At 39.4% G+C, this 26,593-nt stretch overlaps 1 protein-coding gene across 3 annotated transcripts in view; it reads left to right on the top strand.

The window, feature by feature from the left end:
- The window catches only part of TPK1 (thiamin pyrophosphokinase 1), a 264,754-nt gene that overhangs the window by 66,709 nt on the left and 171,452 nt on the right, over positions 1-26,593 (top strand). The window lies entirely within an intron of this gene.

Raw genomic sequence — 26,593 nt, forward strand, 5'->3', positions numbered from 1 at the left:
GTGAACTTTGGGCAAATAGGTAGCTAGTTGCAAGAGAGGTACTGATGCTCCCAGTGGCTCCTCACCAAGCTTCTCACTGAAACTATAACATAAGCCTGCTAGGTTTATTAGACACCAGAGAATCCACCTTGTGCAAAACACAGTGATTGGCAGCCACAGAAACCAGATCTAAAAAGTTCTGTTACTCAAGAGAATTAGCAATGTTACATGGTTGTCGTTTTCCCTCCCCACTGGCCTCTGTAAGAGTTAACTACCAGACATTTCTTTTTTTGAGATGCGATACATGTGCAGACTGGTATTGATGAAAGTAAATGAAACAGAGCTGTGATGGCTGGCATCGCTTTAAAAAGGCAGGATGGAAATCAATGGGTGTTAAGTGCAAGTGGATAGAGTGTGGCAGAGGAAAGGAATTGTGTCTTTTTTGTTTTTCTTTTAAATTACCAAGGAGCATTGCTCACAGGGCAAAAGTAGAACAAAACGCATTTCTCTTTATGCTGAAGCTTCACACGGCCTGACTAATAGCAAGTGAAAACCTTCACAATTATGTGCATGTTCTGTTTAGAAGAGAAAGGCTTCTTTGCCAGGGAGAGAGTGGAAAGCTCCCTTCTAAAACCTCTTTAATCTAAAAGAGCACTGACTGATCTTCTAATAATTGTGGTTCATTGGTCTTTGTGGGTTTTGTACACATGGATTTTTGTTATGTTTTCTGACTTCATTTGGTGGTTGCTGGAAATAATGAAAACCCATAGCAGAAGACCGTAATGGAAGATAGGACAAAGTAATATAATTGAGTACAATAATGTAGGTAAGCTCTTAGGTATTGCCAAATTTTATTGTACATTATCTGTATTGTTGTCTGCTATGTAAATGGCTGCCTTAACATGAGAGAGCCATGTACAAAAAAAAAAAAAAAAAGGTGCAAAAATTGCCCTGACCATACCTCTGAAAGTTTGATTTTTTTTGCAACAATTCTACAAACAAAAATTGCTATGGAGGATTGAATTTCTAGCACAGGAAATATCTCATTATGATTTGCAGTGCTGAGCTTCAGTGGATGAACTAAAGCTGGATATGCATTCCTACAGTGGGAGCTCAGATGGCACTGTTATAAGTTATTTTAAGCATCTTCTAATACTTCAAATCATTTTTATTTGGCAGAATCTGTGTGCTGGGGGCAAGCCTATCTGATAGTGCTTTGGCTAATTCTGGACACCGTAGAGCTGTAGAACGGGATGGAGAAGGTATCCACCTGGATGTGTTGTTCTTGCTTTCAGCAAAAAAAGCTCTGTGGGTTCTAGTATAAAACCTTAAATAACAAAACCCAAAGGTGGGTCATTTGAAACTAACTAGCTCCAGCTCACATATTTTTTTTTTTTAAAAAACCCACCTCCTCAAACTGTAAATCTCATTTAAGGAAGTGAATGAATAGATGCTCATTGGAATGATTTCTGAAGATCGTCTAACACAGACCCATGACAGAAGTGAATTCTAGAGCTGAGGGTTTTGTACTGATTTACCTTTGCCTTTTTGTACTCTGAATTTGCTGCCAGCAGCTAAACCAAAAAAAGGCTGATAGCTTTCCTTCTCCTGCAACTGTGAGGCTTTCCCACTTAAAATAATAATAGATTATAGTCCCTTATTGAAGATTAGGTTTTGAAACTATCCAAGGAAGCTCCAGCAGGAAATTTAATCCCTAAGGGATTGCATTGGACTGGCAAAGCTCTTCCAGACGAACAGGTATCATGGGTCAATATGTGTGCAGCAGCAAGACTGCAGCTCCTGGGGGAGTTTTGCTTCTTTAAGACAACTGGGGACAACAAGTCCCTTAATGTTTCCACCCCTTCCTGGTGGAGAGGGTGGTGGAAACCAGAAAGTCATGAGGCCATAATGAAGCAGCGAGCACAGAATGGGTGTTTGCTGATGCCATCGAGCCCTCTACTCGTCAACACAGTGAGAGGTACCACATAATATGAGGAATATTACAGAACCCTAAAAGGAAATTCTCTGTGATTTCGTATGCATATGGTGATACAGAAACTGTCAGGCGAATGGTGGTGGATTTGTGCTTCGTTGAAGGTTCTTTTTAGACTCAGTGACTTAATGTTAGCAAAGTCACCCTTTAGCAATTTTTTTTTTTGCATCAAAGCCATCAAGAGAGTTGTTTCTTTTAGATGCAAGAACATAGGAGGCCTCATGAAGAAGTAACTTGTCTGGATCTTGACTTTTTCTCACAGAGAGTAGAGGAAGGTGCTGCAGCTTTTGTTTTCTTTCACTGAGTCATCTATAGCATTCTGCCTAGGGTGAAATGCGAATGTAGAGTGGAGTGTAAGTATACACCAGTGCCCATTTCTCCTTCTTGGCAGCGTAGAAGAGACCATGGCCAGAGCTGGGTGAAGGGTGTTCGTGTAAATGAGGCTACCTTTCAAATACCCTGCTTTAGCTTATAAATAAGATACAATTATTAGGCAATAGATTGAGACTGTCACAACAATGGCAGAATATAAATCTTTAATGAAGTTTTTTTGAAATAAATTGATAAGGTGGAAAGAAGGAATGAGGGGAGAAAAAATTTGCATATGTGCTAAGAAAATGTGTTGAAAAGGAACGTATATGTGGAATCAACTAAAAGTTATTTCATATATATCAAAATTGTACTGGTGTAAGAATGACTTATGCTAAATCTTGCTGCTTATTCTAGCAGATGAAATGCCTAACAGAACATCACTTTTCCCTTCATTTCTATTTAGCTGTATTGTCACAGTTGCAGTTTCTGTAGCACTGATTTGCTTAGATTTCTGAATGACAGGGCCTCTTGTTCATCATTAAAATTAGAGAAATTGCATCTCAGAAGTGAATGCTTAATATATAGAATATAAAAGTGTGCATTCATATATAAATTTATCATATTCTTTGTGCCCAGAGAAGTTGAGAATTTGGACTTGGAGGTACAGTCCACACACTGGAAAGCTGCAAAGTTCACCACTTCCAGCTGTTTATCCATGATCACCTTTTGGGGGCCAGCTGCATGAAATGGAGCAGGAAATAGGAATCCTACCAAGTGCAATAATTCTCAGTTCTCTGTGCGTGCTGGGGCTTAGGGAGGTGGTTTAAGGTGCTGTGGTTTAAGGGGGCTAAATATTTCAGCAGAGGAGTGGACATTTGTGTACAGCATGTCTATTAAAGCTGGTGGGAGTTTCCCAAACGAGGCTCCTGTGCATCGGTTGATGGGGCGAGCTGCAGAATGTGCTCAGCGCTCCCTGCTTACCCTTGTCCTAAACAGCTTGGTAGCTCATTCACGACTAGCTTTACAAAAAGCCCATGACCAACCCGTGAGTGAGCAGATTTAACAGAAACCTAGCTAGTGACTCAGCCAGTTTCATTTGTGCAGCAAGCAGCAAGGCTAATGGATCTGAGATAAAATAATAAAAATCAAATAGTATCTGGATCCCAGGTGTAGTATCATCTGAAGCGGTCAATTCTACTGATGTGCAGCAGATATAATGTAGACGGGGGCGGGGTGGGAGTACGTTTAAAATGTTTCTCATGTGAGAAAAGGCAGTTGTGCAAATTCTTGTAATAGAAGCAAAAAAAGTGACTTCCTCATTCCCTTCTAGCTCATGTGTGTGATCAGCTGGAACTGGGAAATGATTAGCATCTGTGTTACCCCAGTTTATGAATGGGATAAAAAGTAAGGATAAAAAAATTACTAACATTAGGAAACATCAGCATCCATAGGAAATCCATGCACAGCAGCCAACAGCAGCAGTCACAAAAAGGAGCCTTCTGGTTCTAGAAACAGAACCTGAGTTTCTCAGCTAGGCACTAAATGGGTAAGTAAATCCTACTCAGTCATGTGCCAAAATGGTAATACATGCACTGATATAAGGAATAATTACATCATTTTAAGCATCCTAATTTTTGCCAAATACTAAACTTTAATTATAACAACATATGAATATTCATAATGTAAATAGAATGCTTGGAAAAATTAAAGCAACTGTTTATACTCAGAGTAGGTCAGGGCTCTTTCTTAGTATCTACTGGTAGGATTAGATCTGGATTTTTTTAATCGAAAGTGATCGGATGGAATGATTGTAAACTAAATTTTATTTGTATTTTCCCCAGATCTTATCAATGGACTTTTCTGGTGTCTTTAGTCACTGTATGTCGATGTTAAAAAAAAAAAAAAAAAAAAAAAAAAAAAAAGTTTGGGTCAGAAATGTTCCACTGTATTTGAAATGTTGGTAGAATGAACAAAAAGCTGCTCCTTGTCCCTAAGCAGATGGTGTTGCAGTAATTCCTAGCGCTAAAACAGTTTAAATTTGGCAGTGCTAGAGGCATCTTTTTTCAGAGCATCTAGAGAAAAGTGGTGGCGTGTGGTCTTGGGGGACTCTGCTTTGCCTGAGTTGTATTCCTAAAGAGAATTTCATCTAGGAATAGTACGTTTTCTCTATACACAATATTTCCAGTGTTATCAGCAAAGAGTTAATTCTGAAGGAGCCTGAGGGTCACCACCATAGTGAACAAAACTAGCGGATTCTCACCTGGAGCTACGCACAGAATGGAAGTGTGGGAGCATATGGGAACAGTTGCTCTTCTGGCTAATTTCCGCAACAGATAAAGCAGGCAGAAGTAGCCAGCTCTCGGGGTTCGCCTTGCAGTTAGCTTTGCAAATATGGGTTTTGCCAGCACATGGAGATTGTTTTGCATCACGTGTATAGCATTTGTGAGACCCACTAGGTTGTATCATCCTGAAGGAGACCAGAGCTTGGCTTCTTGTTAAATGTCTTTTGAGGGACCGCCATAGTGGGTGTATAAAATTGTCAGAAAAGTAGGTGGAAGTGAAAGTGGAAGGAAAAAAGAAGATAAAGTTTAGAAAACATCAGCAGTGAAAGGAGGAAAAGATATTGAAACTGTTACTCAAGCTGGCATCTGTCTCTAAGGAAACTTCCGTGCACAGAAATACCTGTCCTTGAGGATTTGGATGTTTTTTTCTGACAGTACTGAGGACCAAAAGAGAACTCGCTTTGCAGAGCCTTATTCTTGCTAAATGCAGCTCCTCACCCCCTCCCCAAGTTTTCTATTCTGAGGGACAAAAAGAGGGCCAGAGATGGAAGGAACGCACTTCTGGAAAAGCTTGCATCTTCAAAACTGCCTGTCCTTGGATATAGAAAAACAGACTGAATGGTAGGAACAGAAGGCTGTCTGCAGAAGAGAGACTGAAATGAAAACAGCCTTGGGGGAATTTACTGCAGTTGAAGAGGAGCAGGAGCAAAAAGGCTGCAAATTTGCATCTGCTTTATTAGGCACCCATAGACCTTCCACCTCGAGGTGCCATGCGAAGCTTAACTTAGTAGTGTTGGCAGTTAGTGTTTAGTTATCTGTATATAATCAGCATATACTGGTAATCCTGTGGATCTCTTGTTTTATCCACTCACATATATGTTGTGTCAATATCAGCGCTAGTAGTCTTACTGGCTGTCATGTAGTTAGTCCTGTTGAAAATAAAAATGTACCCAGTAAACATCCTCACTTCTCATGGTGGATTAGGAGACACTTCAGGCATGACTGCAGCCTTTAGAAGTAAAAGTAGGTATAGCCTGTGGGAAGCTTTTTCAAATGGTTTGTTTTGTTTTGTTTCTGTCTGCTAAGTATTCTTGTTGTACCTGCTAGGACATCTTGAGTGGTTTCATTCCCCTGTGTATCTGTGCTTGGAATTCCTGCAGCGGAAAGAACTGAAGAAAGTCAAGACCATGCTGTAGGGAGGACTGTATGCAGGTCCCACAGAGAAGGATTTTTTTTTTTTTTTTTTTAACCAGACTTTATGTCAGTAGCCTTGCCACATAAAATAATTTTCCAGATGGAAATGGACTAATAAAAATGATTTGCAGATCATGTTCTTCAAATTCGAGCAATAGGAAGGACTGGCTGCCCCATTTCCCTGCAGCTGCTTCTTTGGTTTAGGGTACCAGCTCTCTGTTTGTCCTTTCCTCTCCCCTCAGCTCGGCTCAAAATCTGTGTCATTCAGGAAGCTGGGTTAATCCATCATGCAAAAGCTGCCCTTGATGTTATAGAATAAGAAAGCAAACTCGGCAATCGGGCTATGTACTAATGTCAGACATTCAGAGGAGCAGGATTAAGCAGAATGCCTGTGTCTCATTCAGTAATTGAGATGAGTAATATGTTGAAGCATATGAGTAGATGCTAAGTAGTTTGACAATTGGGCCAAAAGAAGCAGATTGACGCACAAAGTATTAGCTGCGATTTAGAGCGATTTGAACTCTTCTGTATGCTGTGGTCCCTGCTAATGTGGGCTAGGGAAGATCAGTATCTACCAAAGAATTATTAGCAGTGAGCTTTGTGTTGAATGTAATTTTTAAAACAACATGGGGCAAGGTGAAAATTTCATCAGCTAAGAGACTAGGATAGCTGAGCAGTTTTAAGAAAAAGCTGTGTTTAACAGGGATATCTCAGCCTGTTCTGGAGACTGTTTATTTTCCAGATCCCAGCTTGCTTCTGCTTCCCTGTCAAAGTCCATCCTGAAACTTTTTACACTCACTCTAGCTGTTACTATTATGTATCAGGAAAAGAATGTGTTCTTTTAAGAAATGCTTGATAACAAATTGGGAAGTAGTCATGGTGGTTGTCTGATAGCGCTTTTGAAATCAACTGGCAGAGCTGAGCGCTGATTGAACCTGTGGTGTGGCAGGAGGTCGCAGTTACATAAACTGCTCTGCCACAGACCCAGTGGGCCGTCAGCTGTTACCACATAACGTCAAAAGGTTTTTATTTTCTTTTTTTAAGCGTTTCAGCTTTAAGTTAAGGCACACATTTCTCCCCCAGCCTTGTTGTCGTGCTTTGGAGCACTGCAAGCAAGGAGGCGCCTTTGACTAGTGGCTGAAGCCGTGTATTGCTTGTGCATTTCTTAACGGAGAAGATAAATCGAACGGCTTTTAGGATGTCTCCTTGGGATGTGTGGCAGGGTTTTGGTGTAGGTTTTCATGGTTTTTTAAAGGGAGGCCAGAAAGCATCTTGCCTGTTGGCCTGGAGCTGAAGAGAAGCGCAACCTTTGCTCCTCTGAGAGCAGTGCATCTCTGAGAGCAGTGCTGCTGCTGTGGAATAACTGCAAGGGAGAAAGGCAGAAGCAGAGGCAGCAGAAAGTGAAAAATACCTTTTGGATTTCAAGATAATCTGGGAGCAAATAGGAAGATAGAGGTTTTGAACAGAAGCATTATCAAAATGGCAACAAAGAAGATTTTGCAGCTTCTGTGGTATTTGCCTGTTTTTGTTGGCCTCGAGTGGCTGCTGCTGCCTCATAGCACCTCAGAGCTGCGTGTGGCTGGGTCGGAAAGGCACATCCAGTGTGTCTGAAACCTTCAGGTGAAGCATTTCCCCCTCCTCTATGTTACACTCTGGTTTCAAACTGGTTACTGCAGCGTCTCATGGGAGCTGGGCACAAGGGTGCGTGTTCAGAGGCCAGCCAACAGTGCTGTCCAAGAGTGGTGTGAAAACCCCCAGGATTTCTCTTCAGGAGGAAATTCCCTGGGTATGGCTCATGTGCTTGTGCATGGGAGGGACTGGGAGTTAAAAAAAAAAAAAAAAAAAAAAAAAAAAAAAAAACAGGCTGTTCTCTTTTCATATGCCTCCCCTTGCTGCTCCAGTTGCAGAAGAGAGAGAAGACTGGCTTTGCAGTTCTCCAGCTTTGCAGTTCCCTTTCACCCTCATGTGTCTCAGGGAAATGAATATGTTAAATTATTTGAATTTACAGAACATCCAATAAACTGAAGAGCAAATAAAATTTTGTAGCCATTTGGCATTTACATGGCCAGAGAGTACTGCATTTGGGCTGTTCCTAATTGTCTTGGTTAGGCAAAATCCCATTGAACTTTTATGTATTCACCTGATAATACCAAAAAAAAAAAAAAATCTGCATGCAGGGGCTCGTGAGATACACAGACGTAGTGTGTCCAGGGGGGTTAGGGAGTGAAGAGACAAAAATAGCAGTGAACATGCAGGGGCTGTAGCCTTCGCTTTGAAGACAGGACTAAGCAAGTATAATAAACTTGTTTTCAGGGTGACCTGGCAATGTGGCTTTAGCAGCCCCCACAACTTTCCTTTGCAGCTGTGTGACTGTGCAAGCACAGCTGTTGCATTGGTAACGCGATGTCACCTTCCCACAGGAGCACACTTAGCTGCTCCGAGTGACAGGTAGAAGCCTGAGGTGTGAGAGACTGCATCTCTTCTTCTGGTGACATATCCTTAAAGGAGAGATGCTGATAGCTGCCTTGGGGAACAAGAGGAAGGAATAAGAAATGCTGATCTGTTAGCCCTTTTTCCATCCTGCATTTGTTCCGATGCTAATCCTTTGGGAACTTCTGGACAAGAAAGCCTGGTGTATATGCATGGTATAAATTAAATTTCTCTGTGTGCATGTCATTTCAGAGATGATATTATTACAAAACAATGCCCAATAAGTAAAAATGGCACCTCTGTTTGCTGTTCTGCTGATCATCTCAACTTTGTCCTCTGTGGGCAGAAGGTGCACATACTAATTCTAGAGTTTTGAAAAAAGAAATGAAAAAAGCAAAACCTCTTTTTCTGTGAAAGAGTCACAGACATTACTCCTTGCTTTTGTCCAAAATTGTAACTGCTGCTCAAAGCCATTTTTCACGTTTTCATCCAAATCGTGCCACTTGGCCTTTCTGCCTCCTTAAGAAGAAGGGGCTTCCTTGGCTCCTGCTGTGATTTTTGTTTGTGCTTCTGAATGGCCCAACTCTTCTGTGCTAGAGCACTTAAGACTGAAAGATTAACTGATGACTTAAAGGGGTTGAGAATCGTGTACTTATTTATCTTCTCATGTATTTTTCTTTGTTGGCCTTGCTTTCCTTTAGAGAAGTTTACATTAAGTAAATTTCTGGATTATAGTAGGTGTGCAGTAGCATATGTAATACATGTCATAAGTACATATGACAGCCTTCATTCGAATCTGCATCTATGTTGCTTATCCCTAACTATCAAGGTTACTTTCAGCCATGAAAAAATGATGCATCAGGACATGCTGCAAAATACGTACGGAGAGGGTTTTAGAATCAGAAGGCCAATGGTGAGTTTCTAAACAAATATCTAGGTACTTAAGAATGAACATTTTGTTAAAAGCAGAGACTAATCCATGGCTTTGCTACACTTGACTGGTTCTCAAATCAATTCTCCTCTGATCTATTGTTTCAGGTGTGAAACTATTGTTTATAATGTCATATTGTACTTTTAAAATAGTTTTTATTATACCTTTACATATTCTTAATGTGCAACTCTGGATGTTCAATGACCAACCTTTTTGCTTTTCAAGTGTCTTTTATAAATCATGGCACATTGATATGGTGTCACATCAATAAATTAAGTTAAAGGACTAACCTAAACAAATGCCAAAATCATTAGCAGTTAATTAACCTTCTGTACTTCTCTCCAAATTGACTTCAGTTTAATTGACGGTGTGGGATCCGTTTGCTTGCTGCGTGCTAATACAAACAAACAAAATGAACATGACACAAAATTGAATGGCGGAGGCGGAAGAGAAAGCAAGGAGAAGATGGAAAAGGAGACGTAAACATAACATCTCCATTACAGAGTCGCTAAAGTAAAAGACCAGTGTGGCTGCAAAAGCAGAGCTGGGAAAGGATCAATAATAACTTTAGACTTTCTATCCTTCCCTTACCCCTGATTTACCAAAAGGATGTCCTGTTGGGTGACTAAGGCCTCAGCTACTAGGTTTTGTTGGGTTTTGTTTTTTAACAAGCTATTTCCTTAAATGGACATGGTTGCTCATAAAATAATACTTTAACTCCAGAAAAGCCCCTTGGTGCCATGTTCACTCATGTGTTTTTAGTGCACTCATGGGTAGAGGTTCCCTTTTTCCCATTCTTCCTTGTGACCGGATTCCCGATGGGAAGGGTGTAGTTTGTCTGCCTGGCTGGAGACGCTGACTTTATGTTGTTCTTCTGAAAACTGCATGAGCTTGATTTAAGATTGTGCTTGCTGCTGTATACGCTGAACTGACAGGTTAGTTGTACTTGTGTGTACTGGGCTATGTAGTGTCTTTATTCACTAGCCTTTAAGATATTGGGTCTCCCTGCTTGAGTTGTGTGCGTTATTTCCTCCCATCAGGTTTCTGTGAGGGCTTACACAGGTGCAAGGGTTATTGGTGTGAAATGGTGTGAAGTGATTTTCAAGGTCTGATCTGGATTTAGCTTAATGGTGGGGCACTGTTGGTAATGATCCATTGCACTTTACTCCCCTCTGGAGTTGGCTGCCTTTATCCAAGTTCTGCTGCCTTTTCTCATGGATAAATGTGTTAGTTGTTTCAGAAAAATCACCGAGCCCTGGTTGTGGCTGCTCTTGTGTGGGATGCTACTAAAACTACTATATTAACGTACTTATTACGCTCATTAAAAGAAGCTCTTTGAGTTTAATCACACTGCTGAATATGTATTCTTCAGAACTATTTGTCTGAAATGTTGTTGGAAGAGCAAAACTTTCATTTGAGAGGGGTTTTCTGTTGTTCTTTTTTTCACACTTTACTGTACTGCCTTGCAAGTAAGCACAACTTCACTAATATTCTTCAAGTATTTTAGCATAACCTATTACTTTGAATATTACCACTGTTGATATCAAGTTTCATATGCCTAAAATATGAATCAGAATGTTTTCTGGAACTGTTTTTGCGGTTGAAAAGACACTCTGTTGGCAAGAGATACTGTCTTTCTGCTCTCAAAGGAAGCTTGCATAAAACACACAACAGCTCTTTGCACAGGCGAAATGCTAATCTGAGTAGATTACATTTTCCTTATCTTTTGCATTAACTAACATGTATACAACACTAATAGGCATACAACAGACTTTTATGTATAAACATAAATAAAAAGAGTAGGGTTGTGTTTATTTCCCTCTTCCTTTTTTTGAGGCAGTCCCTACATGTTCTGATGTATTTTAAAGGCTTATCATGACAAAGGAAAGGATATTGGAATGAAATTAGAGGGTCCCAGCATAGACAGTGATAAAATACAGTATCTTGGTGGACCTATACAGTGAAAGTATCATTTAATTTTCTTCCAATTTGGAAGTAATTTGTGAGCGCAAAACTTGATTGGATTAATTCCATTGCTTTCTAAAGACTTACTTAATTGGAGTTCTGCCTAGTCTAGCTTCATTCAAAAATAGTTAATATATATATTTCTTTCTCCTCTTCCCTCAAATGCTTGTCTTAAGTATAATGACTTGGAAGCTGTGGTGCAAACTGTATTTTAAAAAGTCACAAGAAATAACATGTTAAAGATGTATATTGAAATCCTTGGGGAAATAGGGTTGCCCAGTGCCTATGCTAATAAGAAAAATACATGTATATAAATGGGTGTCCAGAGCTGCTTCCACTTTGCTTATTTCTCCTGGCTTTTCATTCGTTTTTCTAAATTTGGCAATTCTTGAGGGAATTGATTTTGAATGTGCTGGAGAATGTGAAGCAGTTTTTTTGTGTTAATTTGAAATGTTTTTTAAGTTGGCTGATAACTTTTGCTTTCTGTGATGAAATTTTCTTTTATTAGTCAGTGCTGACTTTGCTGCATTTGGGCTGTGTTCTGTACGGCTCTTTATGGCTAGGAAAGTTACAACCACCATAAATACCAAGAGCATGGAGGAGAAGGTGGAGTAAACAATTTATTTTCATGTGTTTGGGATGACCACATAACTCTTAAATGGCAGAGAAAAGTGGAGTTTAATGGTCACCCTTAAGTTAAGCAGAGGGAAAAAAAAGAACTGTGCACTCAGACTTCCTCTGTTTCTACACTGTTGTTATTCCAACTAGAGATTAATGATACCTTTTTCTTTATTCGGCTGCAATTAGTAGGAGAGGGGTTTCCTCCTGCGCTGAGAGTAGCTTGACAAGGAAGATTCAAGGTGAGCTGAGTAGTTTAGAGGCATGGTGGAAATGGAGATGGAGAGACATGGCTGGGAAAACTGAAGGTACTGTAGGGATTGCCCTTGAGTACTTGGAGGCTGCCACCATGTTTGCCTTTGAGTGAGGAGAGGGCGGGAAGTGATGAGTTTGACTCTTGGTTTATCCAGTGACATGTCCTGCAAGTTGGCCCAGATAAAGTTGATGGCTTAGGTTGTCAGAGGAGAGGAAACATTTTGTTTAAGAGTATATTCTGGTGGTGTTTTCCAGACATCTTTGCTTAGCTTTGCAGTGAACCTGCACAAAGTATTACCATGTGATAACTGTCTGTTCTTTTCTTTGAAGCTGTGTTATCTTAACACCCGAATGCAATTAAAAAGTATTCAAATAATCCAAATTCCTCCCATACTTTATTCTGAAGGAAATAGGGCACTCTAGTGTGACATACCAGAACCATTGTCAAAACTGGTAAAAGCTACGAGAGAAGTGTTGCTAGTGAAGCTGTCAAATGTCACATGCTCAAAAATGTTGCATTGAAATTAAAAAATGTGAGCAAGTACTATTTCCAAAATGGCTGTTAGAATACCAGACTAATGTGCCTTTCCAGATTTAGCTTAGATAATCCTATTTAAACATTAATGCTGATGTTAGCTATACCATGGCTTTGTTTTATTTTGGCCAGATGACAGGGGTTTTTTTTGCTATGTTTATGCCAGGCATTCTTCCTACATTTTCAGCAAGCAGGCAAACCAAATGAACAAGTCCTATCCAGACAGAGTTCAACTTGTCCGTAGATCCTGTGCTATTCCAGGAAATGCTGAATACCCATTTGGGCACTCCATTTGCTTACTTAGGAGCTCCCGATACTCTCCTATACTCTACTCTCCTACATGCCGCTGTAGGAAATCTTTTTATTAATAGAAGGTGTGCAGAGGTGAGCGGTTCAGCTGAGCAGGATGTATTGCAGTCCCAGGTGCAATCTGGAAGACATGCTCTGCTCCTTAGGAGATCCAATACTTAACAGTTTATCCAGGCTCCCACAAGTTGTCTTAAATATGCTGAATAATTTGGAAATGCCTGTTTTAAATTTTTGGACGGTTGTAAATTGTTAGCAATTGTAAAATGAAATGTATTTTGCTTTTGAACGTTAAAACTTATTCTCTCAAGGACATCCATTTCTAATTTACTAAGTAATTTACTAATATCTATTTTACTAAGTAAAATCCTTAGTTTATGCAGGATAAACTGAAATCCTAATCACATGAAAATATAGGAAAGATTTTTTACATAAATTGCCTACTATTTTACAGTAGGAATGAAGGCAAAAGCCCTTACGGACTGCTTTACACAGAAATAAATGATTAAGACCAGCGGGAGTTTATCACATTTCTTCCCAGCCAGTGGTCTTGATAGCAAAGCCTCCTGTTAGCTGTAGCTAAATGAAAGAGATGTTCCTCTTGATACTTTTACTGCACTTGCAGCAGTAAAATATGGTGTTATGGTTCTCATTATAGAGTGTTTCAGAAGAAAAGGAAGGTTGAAAGCAGCTTTCTTGTGCAGAACTAATGCAGATCTGATTTGTGAGGATGCTTTTAAACCAGATTAATGTTGGTGTTGGCTTTGTGTGTTTTCCTCTGCCCCTTGCAAAGACAGCCTTCTGGGATCCCAGTCAAGCCTGTTCCAAGGAGGCGACTGCTGTAAGCTTCAGCTGCTTGACAGATTTTTGGAGCTGAGCAGGAGGTTGTTGTCCATACGGGAGGCTTCTGTCAGCCTGGCTGTGTCGGTCACGAATGGCGAGAGGTGCGAGTAGTGACCCCCTGCGAACAAGAAACTGTTCCTGTTTCTTGGTCAGTATGAAGCATGTGCAAAGTTTAATGATCAAGCTGTGAATCTTTTTTTTAAAGTTTATTTTAAATCTTTATTTTCATTTGCAAATTTATATGTGTAAAATATGTATCACTGTATATGTGCATATTCCAAAGTATTCAAAATATTGCAGAATATATTCAAAAGTATGCTTGCAGAAATTCTCCATATAATTTCCAATTCCTTGCGGATATTGCCAAGTCACCATCCTCATTCCTGGCAGTCTATAAGAACAGACATCTGTTGAGAATGCAATTAGTCCTAGATCCTGGTGTCTTAGGCACTTCTGGAACCCGTCTCACTAGTAATAGGTGGGCATTTTCATTTTTTTTCCAGATATTTTCAAATATCTGAAATTGGAAATTTAATAATGACTTTTTGTCACAGATGTTTCCACCATGGGGGACAGACCATTCCCTTTCTGCTGATTGGTCAAAATGCCCAAATATCAAATCATGAAGTGCAGAAATGATGGGTTTTGGTGTTCTTTTTAGCATATAATACAAGTATTTTAGACAAAGGTCTTCATGACAAATGCAGACCTTTTTTATAGCATGAAATATAATGTTGAGTTTTTCCTATAGCAATTAATTAAGGTCATCATTAGCTTGAAAGCAAATTTCCAAATGCAATAAAGGTGTAACATTAAAAACATTTTTTTTTTTAAATCTGTTTGTCCTTTGAGTGATGATCTTGCAAAATGTTGGTGTCTGTTTATCCCAGACGCTTTTAGGCAGCTCCCAGGCAAAATGGTCTGTTTATATGCGCGTTAGGAATTCCATTTGGTGTCTTTACTGGTATCTTCTTAGATGACACAGTTCGCTAGTTTATAGTTGAATGAAATGTATTTTCTAGTGTCAAAATAGATAACTTATTCCAGTAATAGAAAAATAACATTGTTTTTTCCAGCATGAAAGTAATCCCAGCAGGGATACACATACTGTACCATACTAATACAATTCTACTTTAATATCAAGTAGAAGCTTAATATCATTTTTGAGATGTTACTGTTGCCTTATCAAAAATGAGTCTCAGCAAGACCAAATTGAGCGATGTTCTAAATGTTATTGTTGAGGTTTGCCAAGGAGATCTCACCAGACTGCAATAATTATTTTAAAGGGTAGCTTTTATTATTTGCAAAGTTTTTTTGTTTTTTTTTTCCCCTCTGTATAATTACTTTTAATTATGTCTTATTATACAAATATATGTTTTTTTCTGGTATTGTTATATGTAGCATGGCAGTGGGCTTGGAGTTTTACTGTGAAACGGGTGGCGTTAGTGCTCCTTGGAGGTGGAAGCACTGGGAATGCCCTAGTGAATCCAGCTGTCTCAGAAAGTAAATGTTCCTTTAAGTACCGAGTGCTGTTCTCATTATATGTGTGGAAATCGGCTGCTCTCCTTTGGGATATAAAGGCTGTAATTCAATGTCCTGCCTGTCCCAATTTGTTCACTGAGGTGGATGTCTACCTCCTTGGGGGCAGGTGGCTGTGACTTGTCTGCCTATTTAGCTTGTTTCGCAGCATGTGTCCGGCACGCAGCTGGTGTGCGTGACACCAGCTTGTAGAAAGGTGAGAGGTGCGAGGCGGCTGGTGGAGTCAGCAGGGACTTTTCCCCGTTTCTTTTCTGCTGTTAAAAGGAGGCAGGATCTTGTGCAGTACGCAGGAGGTAGCACCAAATTCCTCCACTCTTTTCTTAAAGCTCCCATGAGCTTTAAGGTGGGGAGAGCAGTGGCACTGCTATGGGTCACTATGAGTCCCACTGCCTGGGAACAGGCTAGTGTTCCCAAAGGCCAGTGGGGCCTCCTTCCTGGGCCTCTATCCTAGGCCTCCATCCTTGGACATAGCAAGAAGTGATGTCTGGTAGGGGCTTCCGGCAACTGTTGGCACGTAGCTGGCTGAATGTGGTGGTCCGGTCGCTGGTGGAGCGCCAGGGCAGTGCCTGAGGTGTCTGTGCGCCCTGTGTGTGAGCGGGCGGCGAGCTCGCCAAGCAGCCTGAGTTCTGGTGTTTGGTTAGCAAAGCCGAGCTCAGCACAGGCTCCTTCCCTGCAATGGAGCCCTCCTCGAGCAGCAGGGGAGAGCTGTGTACAGGAGCCGCTCCAGTTACAGCTCAAAGCAAACACAATTCCATGTCCCTCCAGATAAGCCTTTGAAATCTGTACAAGTTAGGAGGAGGGTTGGCTAAGGGAAGAATTAATCACATAGAGGAGAGTTTAACCTACTTCTGTTGTTCACAGCTATTGATTTTGGTTTGCTAAAAGAGCAACAACATCAAATGTTTCTTAGACAGGAAAGCTAGGTGTTAAACCAAATTTCTGAATCTATCTTTCTCTGCCAGGAACTATTGATAGGCTGAACTGTGACTTGATAATACTCAGTTTTTTCCTGTGCACAGGATAAATGAAAACAGCAGGGTGCTTTTCTTTCTCTCTCTCTTTTTCCTTTTCTCTATTTTCTCCAGTTTAGCTTATGAAGATGGAAGCTTGATTGGAAGCTTGATCATTGTGTCTTTAAACCAATAATAATAATGAAAAGGGATTACAAACTCCATCTGAAGCTTTAGTGACTTGTTTCAAGAAGGTAGCAAGACCCTGGACAGCAACAGAATGTCTTTTTGCTTCCCTGAGGACACTGTCTTTTCTCTCTTCGTGATATGGATGTGTTTGTAATGTGGAAAGTTAAGTTAGGAGGTTCATTTTTACATGGTAAGTATAGCACCTTGCAAATGAAGGTTTCAGAGATGTCTTTGCAGCTCTGCTAACAATATGGCATGTGTAGTTAGGAGCTTGCTGTCGCTGTTGCTCGCCAAGGATAACAGCCCCGTGGTGTTGGGTATTTGACATGCACATACTGCAGAAAGATAGCAGACTGCTGGGGGGCTAATCACATTAAGGTCAAGCAAGAGTAAGAGAAATTGGTTTTCTCTCACCAGAAGTTTTAACGAGGAGGATAGTGCTCTAAAAATTCACTACTGAATTGAGCTGACTCGACTTTGAGTACCTTAGCTAGCATACAACCAACACAGTTGCTTGAAAGCAGGCCAGTAATATATATATATATATATAGTAAGCAAACAAATGTTTTTGGTGAATTGAGGAAAGTCCTGCCTTACCCACAATTCATGTGTGTGTGTGTTTTAACTTCTGTTAAGTTCGACTTGGAAGGCTTCTGTCCTTAAGATTGTTTTTTTAACCTAAATAAATATCGAGGGTAGCTAAGCAGAGGACCTGAACAAGAATGGATGAGTAGGAGGAGAGAGAACCGAGCATCCTCAGAAGAAATGAACTCTGTTCCTGTGAAACAAGGTTATAAGATCCAGGAGAAAAGACTGACTTTTGTGTAGTTTTTGTGCTTCGAAGTTGAATAACTACGGTAGATTTCAAGCTTGTGAAAGATGAAATCCGGATTAAACAAATCAGAACTCTTTTAACATTTTACCATATTCACTAGCACTGTGTGCCTGAAATCAGGGCAAATGCAGGAACACCCTGTTTAAAATTAAAATGACACATTTCTTAAGCCGCTAACTACAGCGCATCTGGTGGATACAGAAACGTGGGATTGGTGCAGTGCCTCAGTTCACATTTGAGCATGCCTTCTTCTCATATTTCCTCTTTCTCATAATGAAGTGTTTATTACAGGCAGAGCTTGTATATTAAATAAAATACTAATAATATTTTTGGCCTACATTAGCTTCATTCAAATAAAGATATATTAGATACATCTAGGATATCTTTTCTCTCACACTTCAAGCTGTGTTTCTATGGAAAATCTAAAAGGGTAATAATTTTCAATTAAGTAGCAACATTTTAAAGGAGCACTTATTATAATAAAATTCATAACTACTGTATAGTTGTTTTCCTTTTTTTAATTCAATCATTCTGAGAACAAAGAACAACATATTACAACATGCAATTTATTATAATTTCAAGTAGACTGTTTCTATTTTGTGTTGTTTTTCCATTGGGACTGTGTTTCCTGAAGGAGTCTCCCAGCATAAGGTCAGCTGAGATAAATCTAAGGTTTTATTTATTGAAGGTGTAGGTTTCCACCACAAAGAGAAAACAGCCCCAAAGAAAAGGCAATCTTCTGCTCAGTAAAGATGAAATGGATTGACTTGCAATCAAGGGCTGGGAAACGCTTCCACATTGTCCATACTTCAAAAGCAGAGATAATACAGCTAGAGAGCAGGCAGTTTAAACAAATCAAAAAACCACTACCTGATTCTCATAAATGCATTTCTGAACCGTAGACTTGAATATATGCTTCAATTCAGTCTCTCATCTTCAAAATGAAGAATCAAAGCCAGAATGTAATGGAACCTGAAGGGGAAAGGGATAGTGATTCTTGCCCCACCATTGATGACTGGTTTGGTTGGTTATCTAAGATGAAAGTCTGAATAAAAAATCACAAAAATAATTTATTTGAGACATTACTGAGACGAGAATGAGAGGAAAAAGTCCTTTTTTAGAGCTATTTATCACCTCTAACATGTCAAAACTAGAGGCCTAAAGCAGTGATTGTAGCATTTTGGTAAAAATCACACACAAGGTATTGCTCATCCTTAAAACTACAAGTGAGATATATGTAGTTTGCAAGCTTTCCTAAAATAAGTGAGCAGCCCGGAATTTGGGAACCGAAGTCACCACTGAGATTTGACTTTTCCTTTAATTTTAAGCCTTCCTCCCTTCAGTCGGCCTTAGGGAGCTGGCCCGTGAGGCTGTTTGGGAGATGGAGCTCATGACCGCATAGTGCCAAGATCTATGAATGGATTACCTCACTTAGAGAAGTTACTGAGGCCACCAAGTGAACAACCTCCTCTCAATTCCCTTTCCCATCGTGCTCTATAAAAGAAAGTTAAAAATGAAGCTCAATTTCAGCATTTGCCTTGGGTGAGCAAACTGCCATGCTAGAGAAATCTGTTGTTTCAGTGATTGCTAATTGGTTGGCACTCTAAATAATATCCAAATATCAAATTCCCCCCAAACTAGTATTAAATTATCGACAGCCTCAAGTCTGCACTTACCTACACTAAAATTACAGTTTTAGAGTTTGAGCTTGTGTTTTACTGCCACCCAATATGATGCAAGCTTAGTGGGTTTTCAGGTCCTCATTATTTTTTGCACTAAAACTGACAACTTGTACAGGCTTTGAATTGGTTCCTCATATATCATAGACATAAATCATATACACACATTTTTCATCTCCTTTTCCTATTTGAGCAATAGCCTAGATCACTCAAGTCTTTGGTCAACTACTGGGATTACATTCCTCATAGCGACACTGTCTTCTGGAAGTCTGTATCTTGACTGCGTATTCTTAGGAGAACATAAACATAAAAATTTCAGTGAGAATTCTTAGAAAATGGCAGGTGCTAGTAGATTTTTCTCCTTTCTTAGAAGAACAGAGGACACCTTGAAAACTGATACACCCTAGTGTTTTTCCCACAGGCACATTATGGATGATGCACAGTTCTGATTTTATTGCAGCCTTGCTATGTGCAGAATTGTGGAACAAAAGTTTATTCCCCTTGAGAATGTACGTACAGTTTTTTTTCAGTAAACTCTAGATTTTTTCCTACAAATATTTTTATTTGGAGATCTAAAGGATTGCTTATGACCTTGTTAAAGGAAGGTTTTAAAATCCATGTACTTGTTTCTTCATCATTTCTAGGAACTAGGAAACTACTGCTATGCTACCTTCATTCATAATTTTACTGTTTGTATCTAGACGTTGGGTTTTTTTTCAGATAGAAAAGTATTGGGTTTTTTTGCATTTACTCAAAGTAAATTCACTTAGGTAAGCGAATTCAAATGAAAACTATCATTTTACATTCAGTTCCTTTGAGCTTTCTGGTCTGGTTTGTAAGTGATTTTGTGTGTCCAAATAAACTGCCTTCTTGTCCTGTGGTGACTCGCTGCATCCTTGTATGAAGATAACTAAGACTTTTACAGAAATGTTGATGATTATTTCTTTTCAATACATTAACTAACGTCCTTTTTTATTTTAAGAATGTAACTACACCTCATATTTTGTCCCTCGTTAGGGATTTTTCTACCCTTTTTCATGAATGAATAACAAGAGAAGCATGTATTTGGCAAAATTATACTGTGCAACTGGTTAGTTGTAAAAGTGTGCCAACTTATGCCAGCTGACCCTCTTACTGGACAGTTGGAAAATCTAGCTAAGAGAAAGTGTCTAGCAAGAATACTATTTCAATTTTATGTTTATTTTCTGTAGTGGTATGTCAGAGACCAGAAGTAGTCCTGGTGCAGGTAAATAAAACTCTTCTGTGCAGGAAAGGTGACATAATTCCCACTATCAGGATTGCATTTGGGTTGCTGTACTGAAGTATTAGTACCCAAGTTGCATCAGTGCAAGTTCACTGGCCATTCTGGAGTCATGCTGGTTTGCATTGGTGCAAACACCAATATGTACATGCTCGTAGCTGTTCCAAATACAAAATTAACCATGCAAGAGTTAGCGTACTTCACAGTTAGTTCTGTTCATCCAGTTTCTTGGGAAAATCTCAACTGTGGCTTTCCACAGCTAAAAATTGAGAGTTTAAGAGGTGGGGAAAGGCATGTGAGTTAGTCAAATACAAAGAAGGGAAAGTGTCACAAATAAGTAATGATGTTAGCTGCTGCTAATGTTTTGGGCAAGTAATTCCAACACAGCAGGATAATTTCATTTTTCAAAATTGTTCAGTTAATTTCTGCTAATTGTTGTTGTTTCTGCTTTTTAAGAATAACTTCCCAAAACTTGTTGCTGTTTTTATTGACTTATTACTCTGCGGTTGAAAATCTAGTGAACAAGTTATCTGTTAAGAGTGGAGTAAAATACCTATACGCAGGACTATAAAGAATGAACATAAAGCAACATATTATCAGAACATTGGAAAATACATTATAGGGCATTGTTCCACATCAGTTAGAAAATTGGATGGGCCGTCTTGATTTTTTTTCCATCTCTAGTTCCTTTCTTGTTCTTGTATTTTGATATGTATTTCCAAACCACTTTTAGACCAAGATTATTCCTTTGAATGATTTAAATTATTTTTCAAGATGTCACTGAAAGTTTGATTTGTTCAGAGATTTATGCATTGTAATATTCTAGTTGCCTTTTAATAAAATTGGAGGTTCTGTGAGGTTTGATATCTCCTTCACAGATAAAAGCTTTTGTTAGGCTATGATGTAAAACATTTGTGTGGAAATATATTCTATGCAGCTAAAGAATGCCTTGTAACTTAGTAGCATGGGGATTAATATATTTTTTGCTATTTAAAATAGATACATGATTTTTTTTGACTAGTTGCAGACTGCTGCAAATCCAATTTAGGAAAAGCAGAATGGAGATATTATGAAATATTTGATCTTAGTTCTGCACATGAACTTAACACTCTAGTTTCTTTGCACTTGCAGCTTGATGTAAATTTTTCATGCATGTTGCTCAGGGAGAGGAGCACGAACGATAAGCAGCAGTTCTAGCTTTGAAGAGGAACCCCTTTTTGCTGGAGGCCTCTGTTGGGTGGGGGCTGTTTCTCCGTGTTTGCTGCCTCAGCATTGCCGATCGCCCTTTTCGGCAACTGCCTTCCTGCCTGCTCTATTTCCTCTCCACTGAGCAGTGGGGACTTGTGGTTTCGTGGAGGTTGCTGCTTCCAGCAGTGAATCCACAATGTAACATCAAAAAGAGATTGCTTTTTTCTCTTTACTGTCTGGTCTTTTGTGCACATTTATGTATTTTAGTACCATCAAAGGTAAATTGGGTGTTTTTTTGACAGCTTTTTTTTCCATGTAAGAATCAAGTCAGTTTGCTTCTACACTTTGCCTGATAAAAATTCTGACTGGCAATTAAAATCGCAAGCAGTCGAGGCATTCCATCATATTTGTAGCTGTTTATCTTCATTGTGTCAGAAATCAATGTTGCAGCAATGGAAAATACCAAATGAAGAACTAAAAAGTTGCAGTCAAAGCTTGAAGTCAGTGCACATTACACTGAATTACTAAACAATATAATTTAAAAACTTCGGAAATAAAATTGGTGTTGAAACCTCTTCATTTCACTTGCTAAATCAGGTAATGGATGCAGGAATAATAAAAATAATAATAAAAAAAACAGCTGTACACACATTCAGTTATTTTACCTTCAATTATTTTTTTGATGTATGTGTTTGTTATAGGTTTAGGACACGAATAAGCAAGGAACAGTAAAGTTTTGTTAGTGAGGCATGTAGTAGTATTTCAGAAGCAGTGAAAGAGAACGGTATCTGAAAGGCAGTCGGAAAGGCAATGACGACTATATTTGATCCTGGTGGGTAGTAGGATCATTACTGTAGGGCGTTGGAGACTAACCAGGTTCTTCAGTGGTGATCCAGTCTACATGTCCCGAGAGCTGTAGCAGAGCTGTCGATCCAGAGCCTTCCCAGGAGGCAGTGACGTTGGATCTTCTCCATGCGTCTCTTTTCTGGTAAGCTTGGCCATGAGAGCGTTCACCCCTTTGCGTCCCAAAGAGGATTAGCTCTGTTTTTCTCAGAGCTGAGTGTGTTGTCAGAGCATTGCTTCAGTCTTTGACCTCAAATATGGTTCTCAGGATCTTTGACAAAAGTCACGACTTGGATGGCTCCTGCCCTTTGGAGGAGGCATCATGTTGTATAGCTGTAAAGCCTCTCACAATCTGAGTCAGAAAATTCAGGAGTTTTGACTTGCATGTAGCCTAAGGTTGTGTTGGATTCCTCTTCCACCAGAGAAAGCTATTTCTAAGGTGTATTTGAAATCCCTATCTCCCAGTGGTTTGATGACATGTGAGAAACTTTGATTTGACAAAACAGTTCTTTAAAGATATTGAAAAACAACAACTTATCAAGAAGAAAAGAATGGACAATGTGCACTCTAATGTATTTTTTCCAAATATTTAGGTGTCCTAATCTGTTTTTGTTGTTACTTGATAATAATCCATGTATGCTAATGGCAAAAAAAAAAGAGATGATTAAACAGGTTACATTATTGGGTTAGCTGTCAGTCTCAAACACAAACTGTAAAAAGGATGAAATTAAGAGAGTCCTCTGTGCTTCTGCCCCTGATGGCATGCAAGACACATGGGCTTGTCATGAGAGGGCACCTTGACTTCCATCTAGGTGATGGCAGCAAATACTTGGTTTGATGTCTGGGTCCTCTCCTCCAGGTTTTGACACTGATGCAACAGGTGGCTGCTCCCATCGTTGTAGCTGGCGGAGCCTGTGGCAGCAACGGGGCAAGGATGCTCGGCACGCTGTGAAGCTTGCCGTTTTGACAGCATGTGAGAAGAATGACAGGGAAGGGAAGGGAAAATTGTATGCTAAGTGAGGACTGGAGGAATATTAAATCTAACACCTGACAAGCGATTGCTTCAAACCCAGCAGCCTTGAATATGAATCATTGTAATGAACTCGGCGTGGAAGTGTACCTGAAGACAGTGCTGAAATTCAGTCTAGTGGAAAGATGGGTGCTCACTTGCCTCCATCTCTGAGAGCATGTTACCCCTTGCCCTCCTGCAAATGTAAAATGCCACAGACAAGACATAAGCGTGTTTAGCTTTACACAAAATAGCTTAAGAACAGACCTTTCTTAAATGGTCAGAAAGCCTTTAGCAGCACCACCCCTGTCCAAGTGCAAAGCAGAGAACTGACAGGTGAATTGCCAAACAAAGTGAAAGAGTTGCCAGAGTAGAGATACTTACACGGTGCTGTACTTGGTGTGCAACAGGAGTTGCATACGTTCCAGCTAGTTTTCCAGTGAAACCAAGAACTACTTACGAAAAAGTACTACAGGATCACATAATGCTAGAGTCACACATATGTGGGAGGGAATGATTTGAGATGTAAACCTATCCCCTAGCTAGCAATCTGCAGCCCTACAAAGCTCTGGACTTATGCAAAGTCTATTTTAGCAGCTTCTGCAGGACAAAGGGGAAAAAACGATTATACATTTTGTTGCTGGTAACTGATTTTTTTTATTAATGCTGAGACAAAAAAGGTTGGAGCCATATGTATCAAGCAAAACAAGCAATTCTTTGCGTACCTACTGTATCTTATCACTTACATATTACTGCCAGCATGCCAAGTCATTAATTAAGCAGGGTTCTCCTATGTGTAGATGATGCTGGCAGGTTAATTATGGTTACCAGGCTACTGAATCAATAAATGGATGAGGGAACATTGCATAGCTAGAAGAAGTCACATAAGACCAGAAAAAAGAACAGTGAGAATATAAGGCAATTTTAGGGGAGAAGTCATAAATTAGAATGTGGTCAAAAACACAGGGTAATCACAAGATCTGTTTGGAGAAAAAAAAAAAAAAGCTAGATGCAAGGAATAATAGAAATTAGGCTTATCTTCTCCAGGTGTTAATGCTTTGGATAAATATATATTCCCTTTTATTTCCTGGCTTTCAACCTTTTTATACTGTTGCCTCAGTCTGTCCACAGGAGTTGCACATGTTCTGTACAGTCTTTTTTCTAGCCTGCCATGTGCAGGCAAAATAAGTGCCTCTCTCTATAAAAAGCTTCTGGACTAGTTAATTTAGAGGTAAGACTTGTTTGTATCCTCGTTCAAGGTTACAGGAAGTTATTTGTTTACTAAAGGAGATTAGTTCATTAGTTTTATTGCAATAGGATAGTATTTTTTCTTTTTTCTTCCTTTTTTTTTTTTTTTTTTTGTAAAGACATATTCATTAATGCCCCTAAAGTTGGCCTTTACATGTCTGAAATTAAAAGTAAATAGTTCACTGGTTCCTATTAAAAGGGACACAATTTAAAATGAAACTTGAGAAGATCTGGATTTGTTCGTTCATATTACTTACTGGAGAGATAACATGGGCGCCTAATGTGTTCTTGACATAAATCTTCCTCGGCGTAGATAGAACTGAAGGGTATTTACTCATAGGGTAATTTCAAACGCTATCAGGATGGGCACTTGCTACTCCAGCTTGGAGAGAAATTGCTGACACTGGCATTGCTGCTTACGTGCAGCTCACCTGGCAAATCTGAGGGGAATAAGTAATGGGACAGTAACTTTTGCTGTCGGAAGAGGTGTGTGTGGCATCTTCCATGTTTTGGCGGGCCACTTAAGTTGTTCTTCCCTTCCCAAGCCCTTTCCACCATTGCAGTGACCCTGAAGGATAACTTTGCCTCAGCTGTAAATGTCTTGGGAAGAAGTTTTGCTGCGTCTGTGGTGCCAAGCAGAACAAGGCCCCAGTCCTGCTCAGTGGGTCCTTCACTTTCTACTGTAATAAGTAATGAGGTTTTGTGTGAGCTTTTGTGAAATGCCCAGAGACTTGCCAGTACAGTTACCCTGCTCTGCCATGGCCAAATTGTTGTTTGTAAAGTAATTTGGTCTCTAATATAGAAGGTACTGTATGAAATCAGTTCCTATTATCTTTTCATGGAGAATTTTCTATTTGAATTTTAAGTTTAGCATTGCGACTATCTCCATAAACACTTCCAGATAATAATGTTATATGTTCTTTTAGCTAATATATATCATTACTTTTTATCAAGCATGGCTTGGTTCATAACCGTAAAAATAATATGATTTAGTGGCCTCCAGCCAATCAGTTAATTACATGCTGGTTACTTAAAGCACCTGGGGCTTTGGTTCATATGAGTCTAAGTTATTAACTTGTGGGTAAAGGATCAGTACCTCATAAATAGTTTTTCTAAATAATTTTGCAGCACTGCTGAAGTGGAAAGAATAAATGTGGGGGACATTTTTAAATTCCAGTTATGTAATGCAGCTATTTTGATTTGGGATATCAAATAGCTGCCCCATATGAATGGCATACAAGAGTCAGAGACTTGTTATTCAGGTCAAGGTCATAAAAATCAGGTCAGGTCATAAAAATCTCGCTACTTTACACGTACTAGACTGAATGAAAAATGATTTTTTTTTCCACAGTACATGCTTGTTTTGGTTTTGTTATATTTTGGCATTGTACTTTTAAAATAATCTGATTATCTTAAGAGTATTGGGCCAGGCATAAACTGTGGATTGTCCAATGGAGTTATTTGCAATAGATAAGGTTTTGTCTTTGTTAAATGTTTTATGTGAATTATAGAGCCTGTTATTTCTTTAAAACTTGGAAGAAGAGTTGTGGAAATCACTTAGTTTTGTTTTTCATAAAGTAAAAACTAAGGTTTTGTTAGGCTGAGAAAGCCTCTGTTAGACAAGTTCAGTACCTGAAGTTAGAAAATAGTTTTTTTTCTGCAGCCTTCTTATTATTTTGGTTATTAAAAACATATGTCAGGTGCTGAACTGAAGTGGAGAGAAGAGCTTCAATAATTGGGTAGGTGCTAGTCCTTGCTCAGGTGCTACGGTCAGGGTAGTTAATTTAAGGACAGGCTTAACACTCTGTCCTTGCAAAGGGAGCTTGCTGTATGAGCTAATTTTTCCCAAAGAACTTAGCAAATATCCCCAGGTGACAGGAATTGGATTAATCTATTTTCCTATGTAACCTCAAGTGAGAGAAGCTGAAAGTTTCTAGGCAGCCACAGGGATAAGGATGTTCATGTCATGTGGTGTTTATATTCATTGGGATGGGTGAGAAACCTGGCAACCCACCGAAGGAGCAAGGTAGCCTTGTGAGTGACTAGGCAGCTACCCTGACTAGGAAAAGATCTCCGCTAGCAACATCTGTCAGGGTCAGATCTGCTCGACCTCAAAGTGTTAGTTTGCATGCTGAGATGTCAGTATGTGCATCAGAAAGAGTGGCTAAAAAGGTGAGAGTAGGTGTAGAGGTGCAGAATGATCAGCTGT

This window comes from Tinamus guttatus, unplaced genomic scaffold (genome assembly GCF_059628265.1).
Source record: "Tinamus guttatus ecotype Peru unplaced genomic scaffold, ASM5962826v1 Tinamus_guttatus_pri_ptg000104l, whole genome shotgun sequence".
NCBI lineage: Eukaryota > Metazoa > Chordata > Aves > Tinamiformes > Tinamidae > Tinamus > Tinamus guttatus.